We start from the raw sequence: 19,996 nt of genomic DNA, 5'->3' as shown, positions 1-19,996 counted from the left end.
AGAGAGAAAGAGAGAAAGAGAGAAAGAGAGAAAGAGAGAAAGAGAGAGAGAGAGAGAGAGAGAGAGAAAGAAAGAAAGAAAGAAAGAAAGAAAGAAAGAAAGAAAGAAAGAAAGAAAGAAAGAAAGAAAGAAAGAAAGAAAGAAAGAAAGAAAGAAAGAAAGAAAGAAAGAACCGCTGATCACACCATATGCAATATAAATGGTACAGAATTTCTTGGAAAATTGGATCTAAGCAAAAGATACAGGTTTAAAGATGGCACATAACAACACAAAGACAATGGAGACTTTTATTCACAAGTCAACTGTATCACTGAGCTCTGGTGTTTGCAAAACAACTGTTTTCTTAAAGACTACAGAAGGGATGAGTATGTGTGTATATATATATATTGTATATATGCACATATGTACACACCACATACAGTGACAGAACATTACAGAAGAAAGACAAGCAGATCCACAGCCAAAATTTTTAAAGGTATCCCCAACAATCTGATGTAGGCAGACTTTAGTAGGGAAAGGTCTTTTGTAAGTAGAGTATATGCAGGGAAAAAAAAGAGATGATGACTGCAAGATTTATTCCAGCTATTCTTAATGCTTGCTATTCTTAGCAATAATTCCCCTTAGCCAAAGACTATTCTTAGGCTTAAAACAAGTTTTTTAGAATATCTAACCCAGGGGAACAATTTGAATTATTTAGGCTGAAGAAAGGGAAGCACAAAACTCTCCAACCTATGGAAACACAGAGCTACCAAGTGTCAGCCATCTCTAACAAAAATGACAAAATTCATAAGAAGCAGAGTTTTATGGAGCTGATGGAAAATGCCAGAGTGAAAAGAACCAGAATTGTATGTGTGTCAGGCCTCATACTGTGGCACTTTTTTGCAGCTCTCAGACAAATTTGGCAATGATGTGTCACATAAGTAACATCCAAAGCATGACATGTTCAGAGAGCTCCAATAGCTCCCAACGCTCCCTGGAGCTTGGCCACGAAATCCCACATGGAGCTGCACATGATGCACTTTCCTACCAAGCATGCCTCAGAGCTGCCCTGTGAAATATATCCAGTAAAAGTTTGCAGGCTCTTCAGCAGTTTGAAGGGCCTGGCATTGGTGCAGGCTTTTCTCCCATCAGCCAAGCTGATGCCTTTAATCAAAAAAAGGGAAAAGTACAGGTTCTCTAATGTTTGTCTTACAATGTTTATTTTGTACTTGCAAATTGCATTATTTCAGTAATGTATAGTTGTTCAGGATATAGAAGATTTATACTCAAGATACAGGAAGTAGGTGGTGGAAGAAGCAGATGTAAGTCTCAGAGTGGGGAACTGTTTTGTGACAAGTTCTTAGGTAACAGAGGGTGGATTGTTTGCATAAGGTTCCTGCCACAACAAAGATGCTCCTAATCGAATCATAGAATGTAAAAGACCCCCAAAATCATCTAGTCCAACCATCCCACCTACCACCAATATTTCCAGTAAGATGAGAATAGATGTTTGGCACTGCTCTCAGCAAAGCATCCCCCTAAAGGAACTTGAGAAACACCAGAGCGTTCAAATAAAGGACGTACCAAGCAACAATTGAGGGTTCCAAGACCCCCAACCACAAAAAGACTAAAAGACTGAGTATGTGCAAGGGAGTGGAACCCTATTTTAGTGATTTTAGGGAAAAATATTGAATATGTACGTACTTTCCAGGAAAGTCTTTACATATGTAACAGAAGTAATGTTTGTAAGCTGAAGATCTCTTGCACCAGCTGCACACATTAGGCAGAACAATCCCCCACGCATTGTGTGCTGCGATAAAGACTGCATGCAGCTTAATGCCACGCTGGCCATGAGGAGTTTCATTCAGACTGGAGTGGGCCCAGTGTCAGGGGAGGCACCCCGACTCTGTCACCCATTTAAAACTGTGTGGGAAACATTGTTTCTGGAGGCATTAACCCCCGCAGACAAGCTCCTAAGAGGCAGAAGTGCAAAGCATTCAGGGCGAAACAAGGTCGGAAAACACTGGTAAATGACAGCAAGAACTAGAAAAGCGTTGGCGCTAAGCGTTTGAGGCGTGGGCACCCACCGGAGGCTGGCGGCGAGGGGCGCTCAGAAGATCCAGAGGGACGCGGCCGGAAAGCCGCTCAGGGAGACCCCGGCAACCCGCGGCGTCATTTCGCCGCTCGGCAGTGCGGGAAAGGAGGGGGGGGGGGGCCTCCCGAGGGGGAGAGGAGGAGGGAAGGGCGGGAAGGGGGAGTGGGGCGGCCTCGCACGTGTGGGAAGGCCAGGCATGGGGGCTTTCTCCTTTCGCCCCTGGGAGCCCCGCCGCTAAGCCCGTACCTCCAGCGCAGCCCTTCCCGCCGCCGCGAACAGCCGTGCCCGGGCCCCGTAAGTGACGCCCTTCCTCCGCCTTTACCTCCTTGGGAGCGGGCGGGCGGGCAGCACGGAGCCGCGCTGCTGGCGGTCTCCTCGCGAACGGGGTTGGGGGAGCGTCTATGCCAGGGACCTCTAGCCTGGCGGAGATACGGGCACGAAGCAATCCTCGTCTCCGCCAGACCAGAGGCTTCCTTAAGCGTGCGGAGGCGACGTGGCGGGAAAGGGAGACCAAGAGCTTTCTTTCAGCTGCCTTTAAAGTCCACTGTGTCTGTGGGGGTGGGTGGGGGATGTATTTTTGCGCGTTCCTCCTGCACCGTGTCACCTTCCCCACTTGACTGCTTACGGCTGGCGGGGAGGGTGTGGGCTGTAAGACGTCGTGGCTACCTGAGGTGGAAAAGGTGGCACTTCAGGGGAGAGCATGGGGAGAGTGTGGGTTTCTGCCAGTTGTAAATCAGTTGCGAAACGTAAGGTTCTCCTGCTGGCTTTGCATGTTTAAATATAGAAATGTGATTTAAGCATATGTAATCCAATGGGTAACGCTCCTGGCAGCTGGAGAAAGCTCATGTAGTGAAATAGTATTTGAAATATAGTGCATCTGAAGCGGTAGATCAAAACCCTTGATTTTTAAATATTGGTTATCACTTTTGGTTTGTGATGCTGTTGCATTGGTTGAGTGCTGTGGATCTGATGACGATCTTGCCTCAGAGGGAACTCCATTAAATCAGGGGAAGAAAACCAGTGTTGGGAGATCCACGTGGCTTGGTTCTGACAGTGTACTGTCTATTGATTGCTATGCCAGCGTTTAATGCTTCATTCCATCAAAAGTAACTCAGCTGTGAAGGTAAGAGATTTCCTGAAATTCGGGTGAGGGCTGTATCCTGTCAGGACTGAAGGACTCAGTCTAACTGCACCATTCTCTGTTTAAAGTAGAATCAGAGAATCATAGAATGGCTTGGGTTGAAAAGAACCACAATGATCATCGAGGTTCAACCCCCCTGCTATGTGCAGGGTTGCCAACCACCAGACCAGGCTGCCCAGAGCCACATCCGGTCTGGCCTTGAATTTCTCCAGGGATGGAGCATCCACAGCCTCCTTGGGCAACCTGTTCCAGTGTGTCACCATCATCTGAGTGAGAAAAACTTCCTCCTAATATCTAATTTAAACCTCCCCTGTCTTGGTTTAAAACCATTCCCCCTTGTCCTATCACTGTCCACCCTTGTAAACAGCCATTCCTCCTCCTGTTTATATGCTCCCTTCAAGTACTGGAAGGCCACAATGAGGTCTCCCCGGAGCCTTCTCTTCACAAGCTAAACAAGCCCAATTCCCTCAACCTTTTCTCACAGGAGAAGTGCTCCAGCCCTCTGATCATCTTAGTGTTCCTCCTCTGGACCCACTCCAAAATCTCCATGTCCGTCCTGTACTGGGGGCCCCAGGCCAGGCAGCAGTACTCCAGATGGGGCCTCACAGGAGCCGAGTAGAGACGATCACCTCCCTCTCCCTGCTGGTCTCCCCTTTTTTAATGCAGCCCAGGCTTTCCGGGCTGAAAGCACACACTGCTGGCTCATGTCCAGCTTCTCATCTACCAGGACCCCCAAGTCCTTCTCCACAGGGCTGCTCTCAAGGAGATCTTCCCCCAGTATAAATAACTGGGATTGCCCTGACCCAAGTGCAGCCCCCTGCACTTGGCCTTACTGAACCTCATTAGGTTTTCATGGGCCCACTTCTCCAGGCTGCCAGGTATCTCTGTACTTAATACCCAACCAGTATTTATTTTAAAAGCTTTCAAGCCCATTTCTCTTTGTATTCTTCCTTAATAAAACCAAAACAAAATACATTAGGAGGCGTTCAAATGTTTCGGAAATGGGGAATGTAAGACAAGGGATCACGGTATACAGAGCTTGTTTATATTGAAAGAAGCTGATGATAGTTTGTTTACTCTAGAAAGACAAAATAAATTCTATGAAAAGTTCATGTAGACATTGTGCAGATTCAGTACAAAGTGGATCTTGGATCTGGATTCGGATTACACAGTGTGGAAAATCTTTTGAATTCTGGCTTGTGTTACCTACCTGCTCCTGTAAGCAGATGTCCATTGCTGTACTTGGCTCCACTTGATACTAACCCTGTCCACACAATTCTTCTGAACCCCACTGGGCTCTTGTATAGACAGAGACAGGAATAAAGACACCCCATAGATGTGTAAGTCGCTATGACAATATAATTTGAAATGCACTGCATTTTTTTAATTACTCATTTTTAGCCTGTTAGTATCCATTGTGCTGAGGGCTATCCATGCATGGAGTTGTCTTTTGTCCATCTGTTGTTATTTGAAAATAACTTGGGGTTCTTTGAATTTGAATGAAGACTGGTCACTTTGTGAAGTTCAAATGCAGTGAAGTTTTCATCCTGAAACTCAGTAAATTGGCTGGAGTAAAAGTGACCTCAGTGAAAGGTGTATGGAAATGTATGGAAAGGTAATATGAAGATTTAGTTCCTCCTTATGTGCCTTGATTGTTGTTTTTTTGGTTTGTTTGTTGTTTTTTTTTTTTTTTTAATTCCATTTTGCAGTAAACAATGTTTAGAACAGAAAAAAATTAAGGGGAAAGAGCAAATGATTAAAAAAAAATAGTAAAAAATTTTAAAAAAGCTGAGCTAAATCTTATTCCCTAAGTTATTGTAGAGGTTTTAAGATGGTAAAGTTCTCTAAGCTTTGCTAGTATAGCTTTTGATAATTTTCACTCAAAGTGATCTGTAAGATTCATTTTGACATCTGCCCATTATAATACAAGTATTATTCTGACAACAACAAAAAAAGCAGACTGTGTACTTTTGTTTGTTGCTTTTCTGTTTTTAACTAGAATACTCCCTGGCTCATAGAAGGACTTAATTCAGGGTAGAAGTGTTCAGGGATCTTTTATGTGGATAATAGTAAGTTGGATGTTAATTTAAAATATAGTCTGTGTTGTTTTAGCAGGCTTCCAATTCTGTCTTTGACTTAGCGTTTCATTTTGATACTGACTTTATCAATTTTCTACCATTTCTTCTTTTTCCTTCCACCAGGTTTTTCATCAATGACATGTTTGGAAAATACTCTATCAACTATAAACTTTTGCAAAGAGAAGCCAGGGGAAATAAAATATCAGGATAGGCCTGGGAGTGGGGGGCAGGAGGGAGTGATGAGAAGAGAAGCCAAGCAGCAACAATAACTGCTGCTGGCCTAGCAGCTTTGAATTCAGTAAAGTAGTGGGTCTTTCATTTTCCCTTTTTCCAGGGGAATAGTAGATGTTACAGTCAGTTTGTGATCAAACTGTGAATGGTATATGTGCATCAATGGAAACATCTGTGTAGGTGGAGAGGATCAGGGAGTGGGAAGAGATTGTTCAGTACTGCAGTCTCTTGGCCTTAAATTTCTTTCCTTTCTTTCCAAAATTGTAAAGTTTTGAGATCTTAGTGCTGGTATGTCCCAGATGGGTAAAAATCTCTTAATGCCATATTACCAAAAATGTAGAAAACTTTGCATTGCCATTTGTATGTATATTTGTGACTGTAAGTAAGAGCATCATTCACATTATTCACATTAGTTTTCTATGTAGTAGAAAATTACTTTAGATGCTATTGAAATTTTTAGAAAGCATTAAAAAAAAAAAAAAGTGGCGTCATATTTCTGTATCTGAAAGTTCTCCAATATCTGAAAGCATCCACCTTCCTAACACTTTTTCTATTTATCACATTGCTTTTGTGCTCCTCCTTCACTGACACCATACAGTTCTGATTCTGTCATGTCAGTTCTTCAACCTTCTGTGCATTGTCCAGTTGGGATAAGAATCTTGCTGTATGAATTAGTAGCCAAATGATTTAGAATTGGTAGGTCTAGTGGCAAAGCTGCTGGAAGCAAATGGTTGAACTTTCAGATAATGACAAAAGTGTACTCTGCTGGAAAATGCATTCATTTGAGTGATCTGCCACTACAACTCCAGTGAGATTTATAAAGGTTACTAGTAAAAATGGGATCTTCTGGGATTTTTAAGTTTTATCATTGAGGACAGTCATCCGAGAGCCACATCTTGCTTGATTTCAGTGGCATAATTTAACCTAGTGGGTGTACTTTTAAGGAAGTGCACTGAATGTTGTCATTGTCTCCACAAGTTCAGAATTGCATTGATATAGAATGAGAGATTTCAGAATGTATTTAGGATATGGATGGAGAAATGTATTGCATGTTCTACACTATAGAATGAGCAGTTAGCTCCAGGCATCTTGTAATATTTAGCCGAAGAAGAAAAGCATGATTGCCTTGAATAAAGCATTCTACTTGCAAAATGATTGTTGCAGACTTTTAATGCCAAAATGTGATCTGGAGCAACTTTTTACACTGGTGTCCTTTAGTTCCTTCAGTCTCACTTAAGCTTCAACTCCAGTAGAAATAAGGGTGTGCAGTTTGGGGGTGTCTTAAAAGTGGAGTCTAGTGACTGGTGTTGGATCTAAGTACTGGATGCAAACAGGGGAGAGATGCTACTGGAACAGCATGCAAAAAAGCTGTCATATGTGTATTTTACTTGCCATGGCCATTAAGATTCTGCCATGGACTGTGTAGGCTCCCACATATTTGTGTTGCTTCACAGAATTGCAGGGTTTGGAAGGGACCTCAAGACATCATTGAATCCCAATCCCCTGCTAAAGCACGTACCCTAGTACCCTACAATAGGTTGTGTGCATTTGTATATCTGTATGTGCATACCCACTCTATGTTTCAAAGAATTAAGCATCAAACTAGAGTAGAATATTAGCGTGGTTAAATTTAAGGACAGAGACCTTATATTTTATCTAACTTCTTCACCAAAACTTGTTATGAAATGACAGAATTCTTTATTAGTATCTCAGTGGCTGCATACATCAGATAAGTTAACCAGTCACACAGAAGAAGGGGAAAAAAAAAAAAAAAAAGGAAACAGTGGTATGTAAATTATCACATTGTTGTTCTGGAGTCCACAGAGTCCTTCTATTCGACTTTTTCAACTACTTTTTCCTATCAGAACTTGTCATTAATATAGCTGATCCGTAAAAGCCTCCATGCAGTTGCTAGAGAAAGGTAATGTCTGGTGCTTTGGTTCCCCAGGACAACTGGTCAGAAATGCAGCAGAGTGAACACGACGGCTGCTGTTTCTGATAAGTAATCAGAATGGGCAGTTAATGTTGGTGAGCCACAGTCCCCTGTGCCAGTAATGGCAATGTCTTTTTTGCCTCTGTGATGTGTTGCTGGTTTCATTAAATTAGCTCATTTCTGAAAATAGTTTTGCCATACGTACATAATACCAGAAGGAGATGGTCCCTGGAGATGTGAAATGTGTAGGTGTGGTACTTGGGGACACGATTTAGAGGGCAGTACTGGTGGTAGGTGGGCAGTTGGACAAGTTGATCTTAGAGGTGTTTTCCAACCTTAATGATTCATTCAGTTGTGTTGGTTGCTAGAATTATGGTGAGCTGTAGAAAGGCTTACATCTGCTGTGGAAAAGTGTTGCACTGGCAAAATCCAAGTAAATAAGTTTTCCTTCCAGATTTTCTGCAGAGAATTTAATTACAAATAATTTGTCAATTTTGAGATTAAACTGGAGGAGAAAACAAACTGCACCAAGTCATTTTACTATACGTTACTATTGTCTTCATATATAATACACATCTCTTCATCTGTGCTTTTTGCTTTTTCAGAAGAAATGTTATTTTCTGGGAAATACGTGGAATAAATACATTTTTGCTATAAAGAACATTCTTCTCTGTATGACTTTGTTTGGGGATGGGAAGTTGGGTTCAATACAGTCTGATCTTTACTTTCATTACTCTGAAAACAGTGAGCTGGTGGATAACGTGTTTTGTAGCTGTGTGAATTCATGTAGCTAATCCCTGGTCCTAAACTATTTTGTTTGAAGTTAGCTATTTCTATGTTTGAAGTTTGATTGCAAGCTGTTTGACAAGATGAGAAAGCGACTGTGTTTATTTTATTTGTGCAGTACCATGTGCATTGTGGTTATGGAATAAATAATAATTTAAAAGGAATTTAGAAGGAAGGGATTATTTATTGTCCTTTCTTTGGTTTCATTAGATTGAGAAACATCTCCATATTGGTTAAAGAAAATGTAGCATTTGGATATTGTGAAGATATCTGATTACTCTCACGAGGACTTAAATTAATTCCTTTCAATTTGGTGTTTATGCACAATTTGTTATAATGCGGATTTTATTTTGCTCTTGTATATTTTTGGACCATCACGCAGTCGAGAGAAAACAGTAGGATGCAACTTGTCATGAAGTGCTTTCAGCACTGTGAGTTAGGTGAAGAAGCTTGTGGAAATATAGAATTAGTATGAACGTGTGGTTCTTTTCAAAAGTACATTATTTTGGTGGGCTTCTTAGGAGAACTAAGCTGTATTTTTTATCCTTGTCAAGTTAGTCTAAACTGTTTAATGGTTTCTAGTGACTGTCTGCATGTTGTTGGGAGCAGCATTTAATTACTTTCTTCTGCTGCGAGGATGTAAAGAGGGGGAAGAACTTTCAAGGGTGTTACTGAAGAACTGTGTATCACAAAACATCAGTTTTATTGTGTGGAAATTGAAGGCTAGAAAAAATCCTTATAGCTTTTTGCAGTACTTGTTACAGGGTATTAAATTGTATGTTCTGCAGTTGTTTTTTGTCCACAGCAATGTTTTTACTCTGGAAACAAGATATTATACCTGAGCATTGCTTTCCAAACTGTATCTGTTTCTTTATGTAGACTTGGCAAGGAGTGCTGGGAGGTTAGGGGCAAGGAGGGGGAAGAAGGCTTCTGCAGGTGGAATAAAGCTTTCTCCTGTTCCATAGGGAAGTGTTGGGTTTGGATTTACCTTCTGGCCTGTTTCTGTAAATTACTTTCATGGCTTTTTTCTTTACATCAACCAAGGCCTGCAGAGACTCCTTTATATTTTTAAGATGACAAGTTTTCAGGAATTAAAATATACATGTTTGTACATAATTTTGAAAAAAAAAAAAAAAAAAGGAAAAAAAAGCAGCAATCTTTCTCTTTATTTGTCCCATGAAATTGCAATTTTTGTTGCAGTGGTAGAGCTTGAACTTGAAAAATATCATGTGTACTATATTATAGCAAGTTATTCTTGCTATGAGGCTGTCTGGTAGAATGACTGTCTTCCATCAGCAAGGCACTCCCTGTTTTTCTGCACAGTGGAGATGGAAGACACTGGGGGACAGATCAGCCCTGTAACTTGCTTTTACTAAATGAAAGAAATGTGTTCTAATTGTTTCAATATTTATTAATGTTGTCCCAGATCAGATGCATATTTTCAAAGATATTCTTTAATACTCATAGCCATTCATTGTAGTCAGACACTGCTTCTGGGTATCCAGTCCAGAATTGTTTTCAAGCTCCCATGTAGTATCCAACTACTAGAAATATTTTATGTGACCATTTTAATTTATTAGAAGCATATGCCTAATTCTGAGATAATGAGTTTCAACATCAGACTTAATAACCCAATTTTATATCTAATTGTCCAGATATAAACTTTTATAAGCCTCCCAGAAAGTCTGTAGTACTCTGTAAAGCCTTCTATGTTGTTTAATTGCCTGTGTACTCCACTTCATTAGTTGTCTAAGTAAATAACTTTGATTTGTATCAAATTTAAGATTTTTTTTTTCTGTTTGACTGTTTTTCTGTCCTGTGTGGTAACAGATGGGTTGCACTTAGTTCAATGAACCAGATGCAAAAAGAGCAGAATTTGCAGTAAAATAATGTTGATGTTGTGTTTTCACCCGCACACAATAAACTAAGTCAACTTTTTGATACGTAAGGGGAACTTTTACACAATTTTGCTGTTACTAATTAGAACGTATCCACTATGCTCTGGGAAACAGGCATCTTGATGTGCTCACTGGTCTAGTTTGTGCATTTCTTTCTGAAGCAGTGTCAGCATAAGCAGCTCCTATGTTCTGCTCCAGGCTTCTATCTTTTGTTCCCGCTTCAATAACCACCCCTCTGTGCCTGCACGGTTGTTTGTGGTACTGTGCAATAAACTGGGTTAGGAAAGGTTTGGGTTTTTTTTTCCTCTTGAGATAATTTAGATCACGAATCAGTTCCCTCTTCCATTTTATCGCATGACCGCATACATGGCTGCGCTCTACCATCCAACTATGGATGCAGAGAAGAGACTAAGCAATAGAAACTGCTGCTACAAGAAAGTACTGAATATGCTCTACACAGCTGTATAATATAGAATAATTTATCTTCTCTGGTTTCCTTCCTTTTTTCTTTTTCTTTCTTTTATCTTTTTTTAATCTGGAAAAAGCATTAACTGCAAACCTTTGGTCACAGGAATGTTTTATCCCTCAAAATTCAGAATTAAGTTTGGGCATTTAGAATCATACTTCTGTGGAGTCCAATTCCATAGTTTAATTCCTTTGGACAGGAACTAGAAGAAGTAATGCATTTTAATCAAGAAGATGGCATTCACCAAGTGCATCTTTGCTGGTACTGTCTTCTTTATTTTTGGTGGCTGGAAGGAAACTTGAAAATTTGAGAAAATAAAATTGCATTTTGTACTTTGACTTCTGCTGTGTACAGTAACACAGGACTCTGAAATTCCACAGCAGGATACCATGCCACACTGAATTTCTCAACTTTGCTGAATGCAAATCCTTGAAAAGATCACTGGAATTGAGAGGGAAAACCAGTTGTTGGTAGGGCAACTTCTTTCTAAGGTGACAATCTTGCAAAGGTTATGCACAGATTCTTCACTTGATGTTAAACAAATCTCTTGAAAAGTTCACCAAAATTCTGAAGAACACCACCAGCAGTAGTGTATAACAACTTTTTCACAGTGCTACTTCTGTGAAGAGGTGTTCTTGTAGACAACTGACATGACTGCTGGCTTGAAAATGAACATTTGCATTTCTCCTGGAATCTTGGCAAGCAGGATTTCAAGTAAAACAACAAAAATCTCTCCACATAACACAACTTGTCCAAGTTTGTGAATTGAAAAACCTATAGAAGTCATCTGCCTGGATGTAGAATTTAATCAAATTAATTTAATTAATTGCGTAAGGCTGCATATTTTACCACAAACTCCTTTTCTGGGGGCCCAGCAGATGTCCCATATGAAATATTGAAGTCCTTGACATTCGTATTTTTTGTGACTGATGCAGTTCTGATGGAGTTCATTTGGCTTCATTCAGTGTTGTGTCCCAGGTTGATTACTGGGCAGAAAGGAAAGATAAGTTCTTGAGCACGTACTCTGAGGTAGGAGCCATCACAAGAAACATCTTCTAGCCTCCGGAGGCCAAGTTTGTCATTGTACCAGCCTTCAAAAAGTGGAGAATTGGGACTTACTGCAGAGCAAAGCCCTATAGCTGTTGAAATCATATCCAAGTCTGCAAAATGAGAAGCAGACTGTACCATGCATTCAAACTGGTGTTTCAGGGTACATCCCCACACTCAGCTGTATAGTGAGCAGCAGCTGACTATCCTAGTCAGAAAAAAATGAAAATCACAAAAAGTTTTGTCCCATCCTGCATAGATTGTTTTACTGGGTTTTGTTACTGATTTGAACATTTAGAGAGGCTTGCTCTTCTTTTGTACATATCATTGAAGACTGTATCAGAAAAGTGGATCTGAACCTTCTGCCACTTTTGGAACCTTTCTCATTACTTAAGCTAGTGTGCTAGCCTTATGTTGTGTTCTATACTATGAAAATTTAAACAATGCCATCAGCAGAATTCTACTTATAAAAGATGTTAGAAAGGACGTTTTTAGTAGCGGTAGAATCACAGAATGGTTTGGGTAAAAGGGACTGTGACAAATTAGCAAGCAAGTCAGCATTCAAAGAAAAACAATCCAGAGAATAACCAGAGGGCTGTTGTTGTACAGCAGTGGGAGTGTGACCTGTCTCTCTGTGACTTGAGGCTTGTACAGTATAACAGTGAGCTTTTGGATGGTAGGAGGAAGGTGGTGCCTGGATGCCTGCCTCAGCCTATTTGCTGTGCTTGGATAAGCAAATGACATGTTTTAAAACATTTGAACAAAGGTGGATAGCAGCAGTATGAAGTTTATATCAAGAAAGAAATGGGAGGTATCTACTTCTAGACTGGTTGGAGTGTATTAGGCACTGTTGTGGAGCACGTTCCAATTTCCTTTGCTCCAGAAGGAGGGTTACTGATGTGCCACAGAATGGAACAAACTGCAATGAATGGCCATGAGTACTGAAAGAATATCTTTGGAAATATGCATCTGATCTGGACAAAAGTGCTAGCGTAAATATACCAGGGATAACTTGGCTCTGTATACCTGCTGCAGTCTTCAGATCACTTCACTGATGGTTATACAAATGTGGTTTCACTTGTATAAGCCTCTGTTCTTTCTGATTCCATTTCAAACCCAGTCTTGGTTCTTAGTTCTGCATTTAGTCCTGGTCCAAACGTGTCTCACTGCTGCTTTCTAAGTTCTGGGGCTGATGGACTTACTGTGTTGATGGGAATGGTAGGAAGTAAAAGTAAGATTGTAGCGCTGTTTGATTACCTATCTCTGTTTATCTTGGCAGTAGCCCATCAAAAATGAGCAAAGTATGGCACTGTAAAGTCTAAGACAATAAAAACTCTTCTAGTAGAGTGCTCTTGATGCATATGAGTGCTCTAATGAAATGTAGTACTCAAAGAGGAGAACTTCCTATTCTAGACTGAGAGTCCACCTTCAACTGACGGAGCATTGTCAAAAAGAAAGCATAAAGTTAATTTTTCTATGGATTGCATTTGCTGTGTAATGCAAAATGTTGGATCTGCATAACCTAAAAAGCTCCAAAGCAAGAACCTTTTAAGAATTTAGGTAGGGAGCAATCCTATTGAGTTCTTCTTTGGCAGAAAGTTGACTGAAAGTATTTCTGCAGGAAGCAGGCAGCCAAACGTGAATTGCAAGGCAAAGAAACCCGGTTCCTGGCCTGAATCAACTGAGTGATATATGAAAGGCAAACTTTACAAACTGTTTTCATTCTTGTTTGAATGTGCTCATAACAATGGCTGTACTGGAGCTGACAGTCAGGAAAATGGATGACACATCACTAGGAAGACATGAAGCCACCATCCCACATATTTCACTTGGATTTGGTTGTTTCTCCTCTGTCTTTCTCATACTGTTAGTTTTGCTCAGATTAAGCTTTTGGGCTGGCCTTGATTGTGAGCTGGGTATTACTGCAGGATGAATAATTGCAGTCATATTTTTAATCTTAGCACAGCTGAAAAGCTTTTTGTTTTATTAAGAAGTGTGTTTACAGAAACAATTTTTGCCATGTGGGTGCAATCTGTTGTAAATTCAAGAACTTTTATAACAAAGCTCATAATTTTGAAGGATTTCAAGCTTTTGATTACACATAACTGAATTTTTGGATCAGGGATAACGAATTATTATTATTATTGTTATTTTTAAGAAAGAGGATGACTCTTCCACTCTTCCTTCCTCTCCTGTTCTGGAGCTAAAACAGCTTGGCAGTGGTGTTTGAATGTGGTTCCAGTTAAACCAGTTTTGAAACACAGTTTCAGGCCAGACTGGAGTAAGGCCAAAGTATGTTAAAACTAAGTTTGAAAACTTAATTTGAAGCTAAAATTGTAGCTGTAGTGAGAGAGACCAATGTTGAACTCAGATGAAATGTTTGTTTCTTCCCTCTCCTCCTTTTTCTCCTCTCTCCAGTTAGGCAGGCTGTGTGATGCTGCTGGAAGCTGCCTCTGACTTTTCATGAATCTCATGACTCTTCTGCCCCAGTCTTGGTGTGGTGTGCATGTACCTCACTCTTTGAGGAGTAGCTGACTTTTAAATTGTATTATTATTAGCTGAAAATCCACTTACCTTAATAATTAACTTGTGTGGAGCCTATAGCACTGCAGATAACTGATTTTTTTTTTTGCTGTGCCATTTCTGGTAAAGCATTTGAATCAAAGGCTGTTTCTATCTCCCTTGAAACCTAGTGTTGTACAGACATAGCTATTTACAACTGATTTAGTTTATCTGCTGTTGACTTTAGAAGTTTGAAAGGATGACTGCAGGATATTATTTTTCAAGTCTGAGTAAAAGTGATTGTGCATCTTTTTTTTCCCACAGTGAAAATGTCTAGACTTTTCTGAACCTTTGTAAAGCTGTTATCCAGACAAATTAGTTCCATGAATTTGAACCACATCAACCTCAAGAATTATCCAAATAACTGGGGTCACCAAGTCATTTTACTTTTAGCTATAATACAAAACACTGCTAGTAATCTGAAAAGCTGACAGATATGAAAAAAAAAAATACTCATCAGCTACAGTCTTTTTTTTTTTTTTTTTTTTTTTTTTTTCTTTTTTTCTTTTAGGAAAGTTTTCAGTTCATCTGAGTGTCGAGATATTTCCCATCAGAGTGGGTATTCTGTTGCAAAATAATTCAGGCTGTCTTCATGCATCAATATTAATAAGCATAGGTGCCATGAGGAATCCTTTGTGGCCGAAGTCTAAAGCCAAGCATACGAGTAACAGTCAATGTAATCCCCAATTATATTTTTGGAAGATGTTCAGTTAATTTGAGGGACTATCATGCTCCAAACTGCCATTAGCTTCTCTTTAGATATTTTCTACTGCTTCAGAATTTGTACCAGTGCCAAAATTAACTCTTCCATATCCTAGGCTTTTCATCTAGCTTTGTGTGTGCTTCCGAATGGCCTTTTTCCAGCATATACTTGTTTTTATGCTGTCTCTGTATGCCATATACTTAGTCTGATAAACTTCAAAGAAAGAAATCCTCTGGACACTGCTCGCATTCACTTGAAAGACGTCTATGTACTCTCTTTTACCTATGCTTCTCTGAGTGTGCTTTGGTTTAGATCCAGACAGTCAAGCCTGTGAACATTATTTTGTTTGTCTGGTCCTTTGTGGGAGAAAGGGGAGAAAATAAAGTAGTATGAATAAATCATGATAAGCTGTTTCAGAAAGAATCAGACTCATAGTTTTATCAATTTCCCCAACTGAAGGTTAGCTTTCAAGCTTTGAACCTGTTAACAGAACACAACTGGCATTGTATGAAATAGCTTTCTGGGATGCTTTTTCTGTTTGTTTTCAGGGCCTACCTTACAGAACTTTAGGAACAAGTAGAATGAAAGACAATTGGAAATTACTTCAGCACTTGAAGGAGTCATGATATTGTCATCACATCACTGATCCCAGTGTGTATTTTACAGTTCAACGCCTCTCTGCTTTTTCAGAGGCGTTTTCTGAGATCTATGTGTAGGTCGTGACAAAATTTCAAATGGCACGCACTCATACAGGTATCACAGCAGAGAGCGAAGTTGTATTTCAAACAAAAACAAACACAATGGATTTTTATTCTTAACGAGTAGCTGTCTTTGATCTCTTTGATTTCTGAGCTCATTTTTTCTCCCATTCCCAAGTTTGGGTTTAACAACTATCAGCATTTCTATATGAAACATAGCAGTCCAGTGGTGAGCCAACTGTTGTCTTTTGGAGGGAAAGTAAGTTTTTCAGCTGTGGACAATTCACCCACTTACTCCTGCCTGAATTAAAACATCCTTTTAAACTTATTGGTATTATTCCTAGCTGTTGATTAGATGTCTGCAGTTTGTGGTGGGTTTTGTAATTCCCATCAGAAAACCCATCTTTTTAAGAACGGTTTTGAAGATAATGTAACAGTTCTATTGCTTTGGAGATAGCGTTCATTTCTCTTTATGATTGTAAGGAATTTCAGAGAAAGTGAAACATGCCTTGTGAAGTTTTATCTCTCCTGCTTAGAAGATTACAAAGTTCAGCTATACTTACTAGAGTAAGTAAATTGACTCGGAAAAACCCACAAGCTTATCACAGAACTGAAGGGGTTGGAAGGGACCTCTAGTGATCATTGAGTCCAACCCCCCTGCAAAGCAGGGTCCCCACAGCAGACTGCACAGGTAGGTGTCCAGGTGGGTCTTGAATATCTCCAGAAAAGGAGACTCCACAACCTCCCTGGGCAGCCTGTTCCAGTGCACTGTCACCCTTACTGTGGAGAAGTTCCTTCACATATTGGTATAGAACTTCCTATCATCTTCCTATCATAGAATCGTAGAATCATGGAATCATAGAATCATAGAATTGCAAGGTTGGAAAGGACCTACAAGATCATCTAGTTCAACTGCCCGTTTCCCCTTGTCCTGTCCCCACAGACTGCTGAAAAGAGGTTGGCCATGTTCGTTTGACTCCCACATTTAAGATATTTATAAACATTAATAAGATCCCCTCTCAGTCTTCTTTTCTTAAAGTTGAACAGACCCACATCACCCAGCCTTTCCTCATAGGGGAGAATGAGGAATGTCACATTGCTGGAAGAATACCACTTCCCTCTTTCAGACTTTTACTCTCAGGATTTCCAAAGGTATCTCTTTACATCATGTCAAAAAGAGACTGTAGTCTGTCAGCATCCATTTCATCTTTAAGGATCATAAGTGTGAGTTAGGATGGCTAATAGTGCTGCTGGCGAGTTTCACTTGAGCTAAAACCTCTACTGTCATTCAGAGGGAATGTAAATGCAAATGCTGTGCTACACAACAAGAAGTCATCTGTGACAGGTTTTTATAAGTAGCTGAAAAATATCAGATTTCATTAATTTTGTAATCTTCTATATGTGCAGGCTTTGGGAATAGATCCCTGACTAAATCAGTAGAAGAAGCTGAATAGTTCTAAGTGGATCTTACGGCATATCTTCAAGGTTGATTTTTGCCTCTTGCTCTAGCTGGAAATTCTGCTGTGCATAGAACTATAGCACCAGAAGACATGAAATATCTTTAATATAACTTCCTAGATCATTGCATTTCAAATAGCAACCTGTTTGCTGGATTTGGCTCTTCAGAACTGAGTCTGTGCTGGCCACTTTCTTCTCCTGAGGCAAGGAAGGAATGGTCTGTGGCTAGATCCTACTTCTGCACCTACACTTTGAACTCAAGTTCCTGTCATTACCACCAGAGCTCATGAGAAATCAAGGGAGGAGGACAGAATTATTCCTAATTGTGATCCAGCCATAACAACAGTGGCTGGGCCACCCAGAAATAAGCCATCCTTTTGGATAGTAGATGCTGAAAAGCAGTCCTAGAAATACTGTGGTTTGCACTTGAACACACACATGTAACACACACACACATGAACACACATACAATATTTGGAAAGAGTGAAAAAATTGCTTTGGTGATAACTAGGCAAGTTATTTGCAGTGTCCGGAGATTGTGGGGTCTGATTTTTTGCCTGAGTTTAAGTTTTTTTTTGTTTGGTTGGTTTTTGTTTGTTTGTTTTTAAGCACACAGAATAATCAGATTGGAATAGAATCTAGTGTTTCTTGAAATTTTCCCTCTGATTTATTCACACCATGACTGGAGATGAGGCTGTTTGTTTGTTTGTTTTTTTGTATATTTAGAAGAAGTTTGTGATATAGAAACAAATAAGGGGAGAAGTATCTTTTTTCACCTCAATTAATGGATGATAAAAAAGATGAAAGAGGTGAACATTTTGTAAAGGAACAAATATGAGATGATTTTCTAACTAAATATGCTTTATTTTTTCTTGGCTGATGTTCAGTACTTGTTAGTCAGAGAGGCACGCCTGAGGGAATTCATAATTACCTGTGTGACACCTTTTGGTCAGAGATTGGGCATGCCTTTCAGATTCATCAGAAGTGGCCAGGGAAGAAAGTGACTAAGGGGAGGAGATCATATTAAAAGTTTATTGGGATGATCTGTGTTCGTTGTGAGTAGAATTAAAAGTCATAAACTTACAGGATTTTCCCAAGGCTCAGAAGAAAAAAAATTGAAAAACTGGATTTCACCAGATCTCCGTGTGTGAGAGAAAATGAGCTGTCCCTGCAGTTAGTGATGAAAATAGTGAATAAAACAACAACATTATAGAAATTATCATTTCTGCAGGCATTTTCCAGCATAGGAAATTATTGTTAATGTGATACGTCTGGAAATTTCTAATTGAAAGATCTTAAAATAAAACCCAAATATCCCCTCAATGACAAAAAGTCAAAATAGACTGAGAAAGAGATTATGTATTCTTAAAGTTTCTATATATAAATATGTATACACAATCATAGAAGGACTGGACTATTAATTTGTAGTTGGTTAATTCAAATAATAAGAAAATAATGTGCTTGCTACCTTCTTAAGTTTCCATAATAAACAAATATACTTGCTCACTAGTATGTTATTACACATTTGGCATTTGTCTTGGAGTGATGTCATAAATGGATTTTTAGGTTTCTTTGCTTTGATTCGAGATGGTGTGAGTTCCACGAGCCTCATGAAAAAGTAGAAGAGAACAGTATTCAGTAACTAACATCTCAAAAAATGTTCAGTGCTTTAGTATTTTGGATTCTGGTCAGTCTTGCTTCTGTATATGCAAGAGGAACATTCCCAGTAAGGTCTTAGAAAAGTCACTAGATGCTTTTTAGCGGAGGTTTGATCTACTATGGATAAGATATGCCTCTAATGGGACAACACTGCAGTACGTGGGAATCAAGAAAGGAAGCGACTGGGCATTTTAAAACCACTAGAAGAATCTCAGAAGTTTCTGGGAGATTGATTTAGCGTTTTTAAAACTTGTATGAATTAATACTCCAGAAATTTAATGAATTTCCTTAAAGCATCCTGCGGAAGCAGTTGTCCATGTAGACACCTGTGACTGACTTGAATTCCTAAATACGGGATCATCCCAGCAGGTAACATCAAGATGTTGTCTACTTTATTGTTTTGACACAGAAAAGATGCCTGCCAGAACTTGATGAATCCTTTTACAAATACTAATACATCTTCTCAAATCCTGCTGGAACTGCATAAGCTGTTAAAACCATGTCATGTTGTTCTTTTCTTGGGAATATTAGAACTCACCTTTGTTACAGTTGGCTCCAAAGTCCTGACTTTCAAGGCGAAGTAGCAGGCTCTATTTGAAATTTCTATTTGAGGGATTGTAATGGTTTACTTAGAGCCCAGTCCTGCCAGCACTTTTGTTCATGTTTAACTTCCACACATTATGAGTAGTCATATGGGAAAGCACATGGATATGCTTTTGCCGAACTAATGCCTCCAGTTATGTAAGAAGGCATGGCTTTTTGGCCTGGAGCTGTGAGGCTGTATCTGTGAGACGAGTCAGAGACAACAACAGAGCAGCTTTTAACCAGGCATGGTTTGTCATTTGGACTCCTACGGCGTTTTGATTTAGTCAGTGCAAGAGTTTCGTTTCACAAATGAATTGGAATTATTATTATTTTAATCCCTGGACATACATTTCTGCATAAATCTCTGACATTAACTTCATATTATTTTGACCCCAGAAGAGAAAGTCCTAAAAGAGCCTTCTGTTGGAAAATAAAATAATTCTTTCAGTTCATTCCTTCTATTGTGCTCAGCTGATTCATAGCAAAAAGAGAAATTCTAAGCAAATTCTTTATGGCAAGAATCTGCTGCAGAAACCCTAGGGTACACAAGTCAGAGAAATGTTGGATGAGGCACTTTGGATGAATGCAAGAATTTTATATTTGCTAAGGAGCAGAAAATGCCAGGACCAAAGCTCCCCAAAGCCACAACCATAGTCATGCTGTAATATTGTTGGTCA

At 39.6% G+C, this 19,996-nt stretch overlaps 2 protein-coding genes across 2 annotated transcripts in view; one reads left to right on the top strand and one right to left on the bottom strand.

Moving 5' to 3' along the window:
- Positions 1–2,154, bottom strand: part of MTMR7 (myotubularin related protein 7) — a 60,357-nt gene extending 58,203 nt beyond the window's left edge. The window contains exon 1 of the mRNA XM_042871863.1: positions 2,067–2,154. The gene's annotated coding sequence lies outside the window, so the exon portion shown is untranslated. The remainder of the gene's footprint in view (positions 1–2,066) is intronic.
- Positions 2,155–2,260: 106 nt separating this feature from the next.
- Positions 2,261–19,996, top strand: part of SLC7A2 (solute carrier family 7 member 2) — a 40,354-nt gene continuing 22,618 nt past the window's right edge. The window contains exon 1 of the mRNA XM_042871557.1: positions 2,261–2,368. The gene's annotated coding sequence lies outside the window, so the exon portion shown is untranslated. The remainder of the gene's footprint in view (positions 2,369–19,996) is intronic.

The sequence above is a fragment of the Lagopus leucura genome, unplaced genomic scaffold (genome assembly GCF_019238085.1).
Source record: "Lagopus leucura isolate 7727_CA_CO unplaced genomic scaffold, USGS_WTPT01 Super-Scaffold_100004, whole genome shotgun sequence".
In the NCBI taxonomy this organism is placed as follows: domain Eukaryota; kingdom Metazoa; phylum Chordata; class Aves; order Galliformes; family Phasianidae; genus Lagopus; species Lagopus leucura.
The sequence above is the reverse complement of the archived record's forward strand: the minus strand, read 5'-3'. Positions and strand labels throughout refer to the sequence as shown.